Source organism: Lagenorhynchus albirostris, chromosome 15 (assembly GCF_949774975.1).
Source record: "Lagenorhynchus albirostris chromosome 15, mLagAlb1.1, whole genome shotgun sequence".
In the NCBI taxonomy this organism is placed as follows: Eukaryota; Metazoa; Chordata; class Mammalia; order Artiodactyla; family Delphinidae; genus Lagenorhynchus; species Lagenorhynchus albirostris.
In genome coordinates this window covers 26,445,573-26,460,413 of record NC_083109.1, presented here as the reverse complement: position 1 = coordinate 26,460,413, position 14,841 = coordinate 26,445,573, and positions in this window count along the sequence as shown.

The window sequence follows — 14,841 nt, the reverse complement described above, 5'->3', positions numbered from 1 at the left end:
ATTCCATGTACACTTGAAAAGAATGAGTATTCAGCTGTTTTTGAGTGGAGTGTTATATAAATGTCAATTAGGTCAGGTTGGTAGATAGTGTTTTTCAAGTCTATGATGTGCTTGCCTATTTTCTGCCTGCTTGTTTTACCAGTGATTGAGAGAGGAGTATTGAAATCTCTAACTGTAATTGTAGATTTGTATATTTCTCCTTGCAGTTCTGTTTTTGCTATATGTATTTTGAAACTCTGTTAGGTTCATGTTGTTCTTTGGATGAATTTATCCCCAGAAATCTACTTTGGTATTAATACAGCCAATCCCACTTTCTTTTAACTAATATTAGCACAGTATGTCTTTTTCCATTCTTTTACTTTTAGCCTATTTGCATTTTTATATTTAAAGTATGTTTCTTATAGGCAGCATATAGTTTGGTTTTGCTTTTTATCCAGTCTTACAATCTCTGCTTTTTAATTGGAGTGTTTAAATCATTTACATTTAATATGATCTTTCTTTCTTTCATCTTTTCTTTCTCTGTCTTTCTTGCTCGCTTACTTGCTTGCTGCGTTGGGTCTTTGTTGCTGCACACAGACTTTCTCTAGTTGTGGCAAACAGGGACTACTCTTTGTTGAGGTGCACGGGCTTCTCATTGCGATGGCTTCTCTTGTTGTGGAACACAGGCTCTAGGTGTGCGGGCTTCAGGAGTTGTGGCACACGGGCTCAGTAGTTGTGGAGCAACTGTGTAGAGCACAGGCTCAGGGTTGTGACACATGGGCTTCGTTGCTCTGCGGCATGTGGATTCTTCCCAGACTAGGGTTCGAACCTGTGTCCCCTCCACTGGCAGGCAGATTCTTAACCACTGCACCACCAGGGAAGTCCCTAATATGATTCTTGATTTGGCTAAGTTGAAGTCCTTCATCTTGCCATTTGTTTTCTATTTTCCCCATTTGTTGTATCCTTTTTTCCTCTTTTTCTGCCTTCTTTTGGACAAATTAAGTATGCTTTGCATTTTAATTTCCTTCATGGGCTTATTGACTGTAACTTTTTCTGGATATTTCAGTAATTACTTTAGGGTTTCTAGTGTATATCTTTAACTTGTCACGGTCTACCTTCAAGTGATATTATACCACTTTGCATACGGTATAAGAACCATACAATAGTATACTTCCATTTCTCCATTACCAGCCTTTATATTTCAATTGTCACTCCTTTTTTACTTTTACATATGTTATAAACCCCACAATATACTGTTGCTATTTTTATTTAAACAGTTGTCTTTTTTTTTTTAACAGTTGTCTTTTGAGAGCTTAAGTAATAAGAAAAAATCTTACATATGTACCCAGGTAGTTATTATTTCCAGTGGTCTTCACTCCTTTGTGTAGACACAAATTTCCATCTGGTACGACTTTCCATCTGCCTAAAAGACATCCTTTAATATCCTTTAATATTTCTTGTAGTGAGGATCTGCTGATGATGAATTCTTTCAGCTTTTTTTTTTTTTTTTTTTTTGCACCACATGGCATGCAGGACCTTAGTTCCCCAACCAAGGATCAAGCCTGTGCCCCCTGCAATGGAAGCATGGAGTCTTAACCACTAGACCCCCAGGGAAGTCCCCTTTCAGTTTTTGTATGTCCAAAATATTTCAGTTTTAGCTTTGTGATTGAAAGATATTTTTGCTGGTATAGAATTCTAGGTTGACAAGTTTTTTTGTTTCCTAGTACTTTAAAGATGTTAGTCTACTCTCTTACTGCTTGCGTTGCTTCCAACAACAGAGCTGATATCCTTCTCTTTGTCCCCCGTATGTAACAAGTCTTTTCTCTATGACTGCTTTTACTATGTCAGTGGTTTTTGAGCTATTTGATTATGGATGCCTTGGTATAGTTTTCTTCATATTTCTTATGTTTAGGGTACATTGAGCTTCTTAGAACTGTGCGTTTATTGTTTTCAGTAAGATTGGAAAGTTTTTAGGTCACTGTTTCTTCAAATATTTTTTCTCCCCCCCAACTTTCCTCTGTGATTCTGATTACCCATAGGTTAGACTACTTGAAGTTGTTTCACCACTGATGTCCCATCCACTGATGCTCATTTCATTAATTCTTTTTTCTGTGTTTCACTTTGGATAGTTTCTATTACTGTTCCTTTAAATTCACTAATCTTGTACCATGTCTACTCTGCCACTAATCCAGTGGTTTTCGTCTCAGACATCGTCTTTTTCACCTCTAGCAATTTGATTTAGGTCTTTTCTTTTTATATATTTCTACCTAACTTTTTATTGTGTAAAGTATACATAAAATTTACCACTTTAACTGTTTTAAAGTGTACAATTCAGAAGCATTAAGTAGACTCACAAATTGTGCAACATAATTTGTGCAACAAATGTGTGGTCACCAGCCATCTCCAGAACTTTTTCATCATCCCAAACTGAAACTCTGTTTATGCATTAAACACTAACTCCCCGTTCTTTTCTCCCCCCAGCCCCTGGTAGCCACCATTCTACTTTCTGCCTCTATGAACTTGACTACTCTGGTGGGATCAGGACATATTTGTCCTTTTGTGTCTGGCTTATTTTACTTACTGTGTCTTCAAGGTTCATTCACATTGTAGCATCTGTCAGAATTTCACTCCTTTAAGGTTTAATATCCCATTGTATGTATATACTACATTTTGCTTATCCATTAACCCACCAGTGGACATTTGGGTTGTTTTTTACCTTTGGGCTATTGTGGATAATGCTGTTGTAGACACTGGTGTACAAATATCTGTTCAAGTCCCTGCTTTCAGTTATTTTGGGTATTTAGGAGTGGAATTGCTGGATCTTATGGTAATTGTATGTTTAATTTTTTTGAAAAGCCACCATCCTGTTATCCACAGTGGCTGTATCATTTACATTCCCACCAGCTATACATGAAAATTTCAGTTTCTTTACATTCTCACCAATAGTTGTTATTTTCTGTTTTTTGAAAATACCCATCCTGGGACTTCCCTGGTGGTGCAGTGGTTAAGAATCCGCCTGCCAATGCAGGGGACACGGGTTCGAGCCCTGGTCCGGGAAGATCCCACATGCTGTGGAGTAACTAAGCCCGTGTGCCACAACTACTGAGCCTGCGCTCTAGAGCCCACGAGCCACAACTACGGAGCCCGCATGCCACAACTACTGAAGCCCGCGCACCTAGAGCCCATGCTCTGCAACAAGCCACCATGATGAGAAGTCCACGCCCTGCAACAAAGAGTAGCCCCCACTTGCTGCAACTAGAGAAAGCCTGCGCACAGCAACGAAGACCCAATGCAACCAAAAATCAATAAATAAATTTGTTTTAAAAAAAGAAAATACCCATCAATCCTAGTGAATGTGAAGTGGTATCTTGTGTTTTTGATTTGCATTTACCTAATAATTAGTGATGTTGAGCATCTATCTTTTCAGTGCTTATTGGCTATTTGTATATCTTCTTTGGAGAAATGTCTATTTAGGTCATTACCCATTTTTTAAAATTAAAAAAAAATTTTTTTATATATATACACTACCAAACGTAAGGTAGATAGCTAGTGGGAAGCAGCCGCATAGCACAGGGAGATCAGCTTGGTGGTTTGTGACCGCCTAGAGGGGTGGGATAGGGAGGGTGGGAGGGAGGGAGACGCAAGAGGGAAGAGATATGGGAACATATGTATATGTATAACTGATTCACTTTGTTATAAAGCAGAAACTAACACACCATTGTAAAGCAATTATACTCCAATAAAGATGTAAAAAAAAAACTATTCCTAGGTATTTTATTATATTTGATGCAGTTGTAAATGGGATTGTTTTCTTAATTTCTCCTTGTGATTTTTTGCTATTAGTGTATAGACACACAGCAGATTTTTGTATTATTGTATTATTTGTATTGTGATTATATCCTGCAACTTTACTGAATTCATTGATTAGTTCTAACGGTTTTTTGTGGAATCTTTAGGGTTTTTTATGTAGAATATCATTTGATCAGCAAATAAAATTTTTTATTATTATTTTAAAATATTTATTTATTTTGGCTGCACCAGGTCTAGTTGTGGCTTGTGTTAGGTTAGGGTTACTCTGAACCTGTGTCCCCTGGATTCGGCAGGTGGATTCTTAACCACTGCGCCAGGAGGAAAGCCTCTATCTGCTCATTTGAACGTCTATTTCAGTTGTGGGTTGGTTTTCATTGCTTATTTTCCTCATTGTGGATCATATTGCCTGCCACTTTATAGGCTTGACGGTCTTTGATTGAATGCCAGACGTTGTGAGTTTCACCTTGTTAGGGGCTGGATATTTTTGTAATCCTGTAAATCCTCTTGAGCTTCGTTCTGGGACAGTTAAGTTACTTGGAAACAGTTTAATCCTTTTGGGTCTTACTCATAGATTTTTTAGGCAATTTCAGAGCAGTGCTTTTTCTAGGGCTAATTATTGGCCACTATCGAGGCAAGACCTTTCTGAGTATTCTCCCGTATATACCATGACATTCTCCCCAGTGCCACGGCTGCTGGGAATAGACACTATTCCCCACTCATGTGAGCACTAAGGACTATTCCCTTTCATTCTTCCTGTTGGTTCTTTACTTGGCCTCAGGTAGTTTCCTCACACACTTGTGCTGATCAGTATGCTAATGAATACTTCAGGGGACCCTATGCAGAGCTCCAGGGGTTTCTCCTTGTACAGCTCTCTCTGGCTCTCTGGTATTCTCTCTGAGAACTCTCTCTCTCTCTCTCTCTCTCTCTCTCTCTCTCTCTCATCTCCACTCCCCTTCTCTCCCTCTTTTTCTTTTTACCTTTTAATCCCCTTTACCCATTTCTCCCACCCCCTGCACCTCTGGCAACCACCAATCTGTTCTCTGTATTTATGAGTTTGTTTTTATTTGTTTTTCTTTTTTTAGATTCCACCTACAAGAGAGATCATATGGTATTTGTCTTTCTCTGACTTATTTCACTTAGCATAATGTCCTCAGTGTCCAACCATATTGTTGCAAATGGTGATTTCATTTTTTATGGCTGGATAATATTCCATTGTGTATATATACCACAATTTCTTCATCCATCGATGGACACTTAGGTTGTTTCCGTATCTTGGCTATTGTAAATAATGCTGCAGGGAACATAGGGGTGCATCTCTTTGAGTTAGTGTTTTCATCTTCTTTAGATAAATACCCAGAAGTAGAACTGCTGGATCGTATGGTAGTTCTATTTTTCATTTTTTGAGGAACCTCCATATTGTTTTCCACAGTGGCTGCACCAATTTATGTTCCTACCAACAGTGCACAAAGTTTCCCTTTTCTCCACATCCTCACCAATATTTCTTGTCTTTTTGATAATAGCCATTCTAACAGGTGTGAAGTGATATCTCATTGTGGTTTTTGACTTGCATATTCCTGATGATTAATGATATTGAGCATCTTTTCATGTACCTGTTGGCCACCTGTTTGTCTTCTTTGGAAAAATGTCCGTTCAGATCTTTTGCCCATTTTTGAACCCTTGTTACATTGGTCTCCAGACTCTCGGCACCATCTCAGGGAGGGCACTCGGCTCTACTTCAGTCCCCCTCCTTATGCTGCAGCCTGAAAACTCTCTCAAGGAAGTGAGCTAGGCAGTCATAGAACTTACCTCATTTGTTTCCCATCTGTCTGGGATTACTGTCCTTTATTGATCAATGTCCAAAGCCTTGAAAACCACTGTTTCATATATTTAGTTTTTCTGGTAGTTTCAGGTGGGAGGATAAATCTTACCTGTTATTTCATCTTGGCTAAAAACAGAAGTCTCTGCTGCTCCCTTTTTTAACCTGTAAGATCACGGGGTCTCTGAAGGGCTGTGTGAGTCCTGTTACATGAAAGGGTCACTCATGGTAGCTGCTTAATCGGTTACTCCCTCCTCACCCATGGATGGTGAGTCTAAAGGGCCTAATTCCTGGCAATCTAAGCTTGGCAGTGACTTGGCTGCACCTAAGAATGCTCTAGGCCGAGAAACTGTGCGATTGAACGTGTGCTAGCCCAGAAGTCTGCGCCCTCTAACCCTGAGGGCCACTGCAGGGTGAAAGTGCTATCTAGGGCCCCACAGGAGAGCTGAATTATAACTGCAGCTCCTAGAGATGACAGTCTTAACCACCCCACTGGACGCTGTGGACAGACACCCAGTTTACCCCTGATGTTTGGTCCAAGCAAGTCACAGTACCATGTTCCCCCTCACCGATAACTGATTCAAGAGCAGACCTGTTACCCAGTTCTAGCCGATTAGATGCGGAACCCAGAAAGTCTAAAGTGGCTTCTGGGAAAGTTTTCTTCCATTTTAAGCAAGTCATGGGAAGACACAATCTGCCTTCTCTGGAGTTGCCATATCCCGAAGTTACCCTTGGAACTACTGCTACCATCTTGGTACCAACCCGAGAATGGAACCAACAGGAAGGATGGCAGATCAGAGAAGAAGGCCCAAGTCTTTGCAGACATCATTGAGCTGCTGATTCAAACAGCCCCAAAGCCCACCTGACCTCTGGATGTTCACGTAAGGGGAAAAAATTCTCTTGTTTAAGTCAATTAGAGTTTCTGTTAGATGCAACCAAAAGCATTGTCACTGAACTGGCCACCTGGAGGGCTGCAGGCTTATGGGGAGGGGGAGACACCTGAAGGGACTTTTTCCTCCCGCTAAAGAATTTCCAAGTTTTCCTTTAGGTGAGAAACTCGGGCTGAGAGCCATGAAAGGATGTGTCCAAGGCCACACAGTGGGGAATCAAGAGCATGCCGGCCTATCAGCCTTCCGGCTAGTGCCTGCTCCACCCCAGCCCCTGCCCTTGAGGTCGAGTCAGCTGCGATGGTGGGGCCTGTGAGGTGGGAGCCTCGAAGTTCACTGGCCCAAGTTAGCATTTAGTTCTCCTGCTAAGCAAAGGCAAGCGGATATCAGACATACTTGCATCTCTGTGCTGAAATCATGTCCTTGGGAGAAAATATCAAAGTCCCCCAAGCTGTAATCAGGGCGGTTATAGGTAACAACTAATTGCTATAGTTTCTAGACAGATTCATTCTGATTGAAAAGAACTTGTCCAAAGTTCCTTCCCAGGACAACGGAACAGGGCAGACCTCTGAGAGCATAGGCTCGTGTCTGTCACACCAGAGCAGGAAGACCCTCCTCGCCCTGAACTCCTTCCTCCACCCTTGGAGCCTGTGTAAGCCAGGTGGCCATATCTCTGTAGGAGGGACCAGGAATGGGCCCAGAGACATCACCTCAACTCCAGAGAGTGCCTGGAAAATGGCTGCCTTCGGGCCATACAGAGCTCCTATCCTTAGAGATCGTCTTCCCCTTGCCCACCTGTGAGAGCTTCCTGAACCTCGAGCGTGTGAAGCATTCATTCCTCAAAGAGTTCCTGAGCCCCCAACTGTGCCAGGTGCTACTCTAGGTGAGGGGTATTCAGCAGTGAATAAGACAAAGTCCCCATGAGTGCAGAGGAAACGGCAGATCAATAAATCAATATGCAATCTAACGTAAGGGGTTGTCAGTGCTATAACAAAATCCAAATCAGAGAACCGGGAGGAGGACTGTCAGGGTGTTTTTCGGAAAGGGTGGTCAAAAACGGCCTCCCTCAGGAGGTGAAACTGTAACAGATGAGCTGAGAAACCTTAATGAATCAAGGAGTCGGCCGTGCAGATATCAGGAGAAGAAGGTTCCAGGTGAGGGAAGCGCAAGCAAAGGTTTGAGCCAGGTTTGAAGACTAACAGGAGTTGGTGTCACTGGAAAGCGATCTGGAGGGAGAGGTGGAGGAGATGAGGTTGGAGAGGTGATAAGGTCAGATCTTGAGGGTCTTGCAGGCCACGAGGAGCACGTTGGCTTTCCCTCTTGTGTTCAATTGGAGCCGTTGGAGGGTTTGGAGCAGAGGAAAGACATGACCCGACGTAGGTTTAAAGAACCACTCTGGCTGCTGTATCCGTGTGAGCTCCCTGTACACAGTAGGTGTTCACTAAACATCAGGGGTTATTATCACTGTTTTCAGGCTCTTGAGCTCACTGAGAGCAGAAACCTGAATAGAGTCATCTTGCGCCCCCAACATCCGGTACGGAGGACGCTAAGATGCGTGGATAAACAAATGACTCAGGACCCGAATAAATGAGCAAGCAGGAGTGGGTTCTGAGGACGAGACTCAGGCCCCAGAAGAGCGCCAAGACCCACGGTTGCCAAGGCCCCCCACCGAGGCCAGTCACGGCATGAAGGAGGTGTGCTGTTGGCCATGCAGCAGAAAGATCAAGTGAGCACCTGTCTGGGTAAGCACCACTGTCAAAGGCCTAAGGACGTGTAGGATGCAGCTGGGCCCCAATTTGGGCTGCAGGAGCCAAAGTGCACCTGCCAAACACCAGGCGCAGGGCAGGCAAACCACATGGGGCACTGGCTTCCAGAATCGCCAGGCCGCCTCCACTTCAGGCTCGCCCTGAATCCCCTGGGAGCATCTGGGACAGCACAAAAGAGAACCCCAGAGGGTGCAGCCCAGCCAGGCACTGGTGTGCCAATTTTGGGTTCTCAGTCTACTTGGGAGGTGGCAGAGATTGTGGTGGGCTAGGGCAATCATGGAGGGCTTCCTGGAAGAGCTGCAGCCTGGATAGATGGAAAAGATTCAAACTGAAGGTACTGGAGAGCGGGAGTTGCAGACACTGACCCCTGCCTTGCCTCCAGCTGCCCCATGAGCTCTCCCACCTCTGAACCACATCTGATAGCCCTCCCCACTATCTACAGGACAATGCTTTGGCTTTGCATTCAGAGGTCCCGTTTCCAGAAAATGGCCTGAACCTATCCATCTAGGCTTGCCTCTTCCAAGCGGCCACACGCAGGGCACATGTTGTGCCCTAAACACATCATGCATTTTCTATCCCAGCGCCTCTGGTCACACTGTTTGCTCTGTCAGGAATTTCCTTTTTCAGGCCCAATTTCTAAACTACCGCCCATTTTTCAAAGCCCAGCTCCAGTGTCCTGGCTTCAGAGAAGTCTCTACCCTCTGATCCCACATCATACACAGCTGGGAAGAGCTGTATGCCAAGCTGGACTTAGCTGGGTTCTGTCTCTTTGGGGTGACTGTTATGTACCAGTTAGGCCTCTTGTCCTGGGGTAATTATTAGTAGTGTCCCTTTCACTCCCAGATGTGTTCTAGCTAAGGACAAATTACATGGTCACCCTTCATTGTCCCCACACTTCTCTGCCCAACTGAAATCCTCTGGGCAGCAACCACGTTGGCAGGGCAGAGCATGATACTCTGACACATTTGGCTAAAGTCATTCATTTCACACAAGTAATTTTTGAGGTGCACGTGGGGCAAAGCAGCAGACTGAGAGGTCCCTGTCCTCCTGACACATGTTAGATGGGAGAGGAAAAGAAGAAAACGAAGATCACTTCAGAGTTACAAGTGCCATGGAGGCAATCAGGAAGAGAAGGGGAGAAGCAATGCCGAGGGGCAGAGAAAGACTTTAGACAGGCTGGGCAGGAAGGGCCTCGGGAGAAGGGTTTGGGGCCAGAAAAGCAAGTGCGAAACCCCTGAGGTCGGAATGTGCTTAGTGAGTTTAAGGAGCAGCTTAGAGGCAAGCATGGGGGAAGCGAAGGGAGATCGAGGGGAGATGTTGGCAGGGACCAGAAAATGCTGGAATCTGTCAGCCACAATAAGGAATTAGGATTTTTTTTCTGTCAATGGAGGGTTTTGGATGGGGGAGTAACATGATCTGAGGGGTTTTTTTCCCCCCAGACTGAAAAGTTTTTATTTTTTCATCAAGCAATAGAAGACAAAGTGCCATGAATCCTCTTCTGATTGGACAAAGCTACCTTATGACTGTTTCTCTGTCTAGAAGCAGTGATGTCAGTTACAGCGATGTCATTACAACACCGCCACTGGGACACAGGTCATCAAGACCATCAGAGTTACAGATTTCTTTTCGGAGGTTATCCTCACAGAATATGGTAACAATTTCTAGTCTTAAGTCCTACAAAACCACCTTATTCAAACTACTTCTAAGTTCAGGGTTATATTAACAGCCACAACAACTTGATAACAATCATGAATAGCCACATAGGTTTCCAAATGGTGTAGAAAAATTACACTGATATTCTTGGTAAATGTTCTCAGCTAAAAGCAACAAGCAGGACTGGACAGCTCAATTTCCCCAGTGGATGGAAAGGCAGAAGGGGATGCATCGGGGCTGACTTAAAAGCAGTGAAATGAGGGACTTCCCTGGTGGCCCAGTGGTTAAGACTCCATGCTTCTACTGCAGGGGGCATGGGTTCGATCCCTGGTTGGGGAACTAAGATCCTGCATACCGCATGACCAAAACAAAACAAAACAAAACAAAAACAAACAAACAAAGCAGTGAAATGTAAAACAGAGCATAAACTTTCTACATACCCAAAGTCATACCTCGATTGAGGGAACCTCTAAAATTGTAGTGTTCTGTTATGAGTTCTTCTAATTTAAAGAGATGTCACCAGAAAACTACTAGAGCTAATCAATGAATTTGGTAAAGTTGCAGGATACAAAATTAATACACAGAAATCTCTTGCATTCCTGTACACTAACAATGAAAGGGCAGAAAGAGAAATTAAGGAAACAATCCCATTTACCACTGCAACAAAAAGAATAAAATACCTAGGAATAAACCTACCTAAGGAGGCAAAAGACCTGTATGCAGAAAACTATAAGACACTCTTGAAAGAAATCAAAGAAGACACAAACAGATGGAAAGATATACCATGTTCTTGGATTGGAAAAATCAATACTGTGAAAATGACTATACTACCCAAAGCAAACTACAGATTCAATGCAATCCCTATCAAATTACCAATGTCATCTTTCACAGAATTAGTACAAAGCCCAGAGATAGGGGCTCCCCTGGTGGTGCTGCAGTTAAGAATCTGCCTGCCAATGCAGGGGACATGGGTTCGAGCCCTGGTCTGGGAAGATCCCACATGCCATGGAGCAACTAAGCCCGTGTGCCACAACTACTGAGCCTGCACTCTAGAGCCCACGAGCCACAACTACTGAGCCCACGTGCCACAGCTACTGAAGCCCACGCACCTAGAGCCTGTGTTCCGCAACAAGAGAAGCTACCACAATAAGAAGCCCACGCACCGCAACAAAGACTAGCCCCCACTCACCGCAACTAAAAGAAAGCCCGCACACAGCAACGAGGACTCAATGCAGCCAAAAGTAAAAATTAATTAATTAATTTAAAAAAAAAGAAAGCCCAGAGATAAACCCACACACCTATGGTCACCTAATCTATGACAAAGGAAGCAAAAATATACAATGGAGAAAAGACAGCCTCTTCAATAAGTGGTGCTGGGAAAACTGGAGAGCTACATGTAAAAAAATGAAATTAGAACACTCCCTAACACCATACTCAAAAATAAACTCAAAATGGGTTAAAGACCTAAATTTAAGGCCAGACACTATCAAACTCTTAGAGGAAAACATAGGCAGAACACTCTTCGACATAAATCACAGCAACATCTTTTTTGAGCCACCTCCTAGAGTAATGGAAATTAAAACAAAAATAAACAAATGGGACCTAGTGAAACTTAAAAGCTTTTGCACAGCAAAGGAAACCAAAAACAAGACGAAAAGACAACCCTCAGAATGGGAGAAAATATTTGCAAACGAAGCAACTGACAAAGGATTAAACTCCAAAATATGCAAGTAGCTCAACATCAAAAAAGCAAACAACCCAATCAAAAAATGGGCAGAAGACCTAACAAACACATGAAAAGATGCTCAACATCACTAATTATTAGAGAAATGCAAATCAAAACTACAATGAGGTATCACCTCACACCGGTCAGAACAGCCATCATCAAAAAACCTACAAACAGGGCTTCCCTGGTGGCACAGTGGTTAAGAATCCACCTGCCAGTGCAGGGGACACAGGTTCCAGCCCTGGTCTGGGAAGATCCCACATGCCACAGAGCAACTAAGCCCATGCTCCGCAACAAGAGAAGCCACTGCAATGAGAAGCCCGCCCACCACAACGAAGAGTAGCCCCCGCTCGCTGCAACTAGAGAAAGCCTGCACATAGCAACGAAGACCCAATGCAGCCAAAAATTAATTAATTAACATTTATTTTTAAAAACCTACAAACAATAAATGCTGGAGAGGGTGTGGAGAAAAGGGAACCCTCATACACTGTTGGCAGGAATGTAAATTGATACAGCCACTATGGAGAACAGTATGGAGGTTCCTTAAAGAACTAAAAATAGAACTACTATATGACCCAACAATCCTACCACTGGGCATATACCCAGAGAAAACCATAATTCAGAAAAACACATGCATCCCAATGTTCACTGAAGCACTATTTACAATAGCCAGGACATGGAAGCAACCTAAATGTCCATCAACAGAGGAATGGATAAAGATGTGGTACATATATACAATGGAATATTACTCAGCCATAAAAAGGAATAAAAATGGATCATTTGTAGAGTCATGGATGGACCTAGAGAGTGTTATACAGAGTAAAGTAAGTCAGAAAGGGAAAAGCAAATATCGTATAATAACACATATATGTGGAATCTAGAAAAATGGTATAGATGATCTTATCTGCAAAGCAGAAATAGAGACACAGACGTAGAGAACAAACGTATGGATACCAAGGGGGAAAGGGGTGGGGTGGGAGGAATTGGGAGACTGGGATTGGCACATATACATTATTGATACTATGTATAAAATAGACAACTGATGGGGACATACAGTATAGCACAGGGAACTCTTACCTAATGCACTGTGGTAACCTAAATGGGAGGGAAGTCCAGAAGGGAGGGGATATCTGTATGTGTATGGCTGATTCATTTTGTTGTGCAGTGGAGGCTAACACAACATTGTAAAGCAACCATACTCCAATAAAAATTAATTAAAAAAAAAAACTACACGCAGACGTAGAGAATGGACTTGAGGACATGGGGAGTGGGAATGGTAAGCTGGGACGAAGTGAGAGAGTGGCAATGACATATATATCCCACTAGATAGCTAGTGGGAAGCAGCTGCATAGCACAGGGAGATCAGCTCGGTGCTTTGTGACCACCTAGAGGGGTGGGATAGGGAGGGTGGGAGGGAGGCACAAGAGGGAGGGGATATGGGGATATACGTATATGTATAGCTGATTCACTTTGTTATAAAGCAGAAACTAACACACCATTGTAAAGCAATTATACTGCAATAAAGATGTTAAAAAAAATCTACAAATTTCCTCAATAGGGTTGACCATCAAAATTTTTAGAAACTGGAATAATCAAATAAAAATAAATTTAAAAAAATAAAAGGAAAAAAATATTAAAAAATTAAAAGATCAGTTGGTGAATCAAAAAAGTTAAGAAGATTCGGGGGCTCCCCTCCCTGCACCTTGCAGGCCCTCCTCCATCCCTGTCTTCCCAGCTGGCTCCAACTTCTCTTGCACGCCCCTGCCGAGAGCAGCCCCCCCCCTTTATTTTGTGTTAAGGTCTCCCCAGGTCCTCGGGAGCAGAAGAGAAGCCCTTCCATGGGAAGGGACCTGGGTATGGTCATTCCCCCAAAATGAGATGGAGACAGCCCAAAAAAACTGTCTTAGGGGGTCTCAGGAGTGGGGCACGGCTAAGCTCCTGTACTAACAGGATCCCATGAGGGTTTGGACCCGGCGAAAGGAGAAGAAAGTAGAGTTGGAGCTAAAGTTAGTCTCCAAGAACACAGCACGAAACAAAACAATGTGCTATCCCTGCGGGCCCGGAGCTCCTGGTGTCTCTGCTCAGGGGCCCTGTGCTGTCCCCCATTGCTGAGGGGGACAGGGCACTGGAGCAGAGGGGGCAAGAGAGCTCCGCCAAGCTAGAGGACAAGCCTCCCTCTCTGGAGACAATCGGAGAGGCAAATTCAACAAGAAAGCCTGTCTCCTCAGCTGTTTGTAAAAAACCTTGCTTCTTCAGTTATTTTGTTTCTGAGCTATCACTTTAAAGAAAATAAAAACAAACATGTGAGATCTCGGCAGGTGGAGAAAGGCCTCACGACCAGAAACACCCCCTCTCCAGCACCCCCAAGCTGGCCGCCTAAAAACAAGTGGAGACAGGGGAGTTGGGTTCTGTGTGAGTCCAGTGACTGGAGCTCAGGAAGGTAGGTTTCTGGAAGGGACTCCATTACTGCCCCTGCCTTAAGTGCATGCCCAGATATGCCAGCGTGGCAGAGTTCCTGGGGTTTGGGGAGCTCTTGTGCATTGGCAGGTGGCCCACCTGGGTTCACAGGCAGTTCTTGAGGTCCTTATAGACCTGGGAGCAGGCAACAAGGTCGCTGGCAACCTGGGTGAAACTCATGAGAAGGGCGATGACCACACACAGGTAGGACACAGACCTTCAAAAGTCAGTAGCAGGTCGGGAGGCAGGACCAACACAGGGGTAAGAAGAGCAGTGTGATCACAAAGAATGCACTGCCCACTGCTTCATGTCCTTGACCTCACCCCATGCCCATTCTGCTAGATGCCCAACAGTCCATTAGCCTGGCCTGTGGTCCTGAGGTCCTGGAATGTCCAAGTCTGGCTGACCAAATGCACCCACTTCCTCTTGGGTGACAAGACTCAGCTTGCCACAGACAGGTGTGGGGTCAGCATAAGTATGAAGCCTGGCATGCTGTGGCCTTGAAGGAGTAGGCCTCAAAGAGGCACTGGTCCTCCTAGTGATGACCTGTGGGTGCCCATGTAAAAAATGGGTGGTGGGGCTTCCCTGGTGGCGCAGTGGTTGAGAGTCCGCCTGTTGATGCAGGGGACGCGGGTTCGTGCCTCAGTCCAGGAAGATCCCACATGCTGCGGAGCGGCTGGGTCTGTGAGCCATGGCCGCTGAGCCTGCGTGTCCAGAGCCTGTGTTCCGCAACGGGAGAGGCCACAA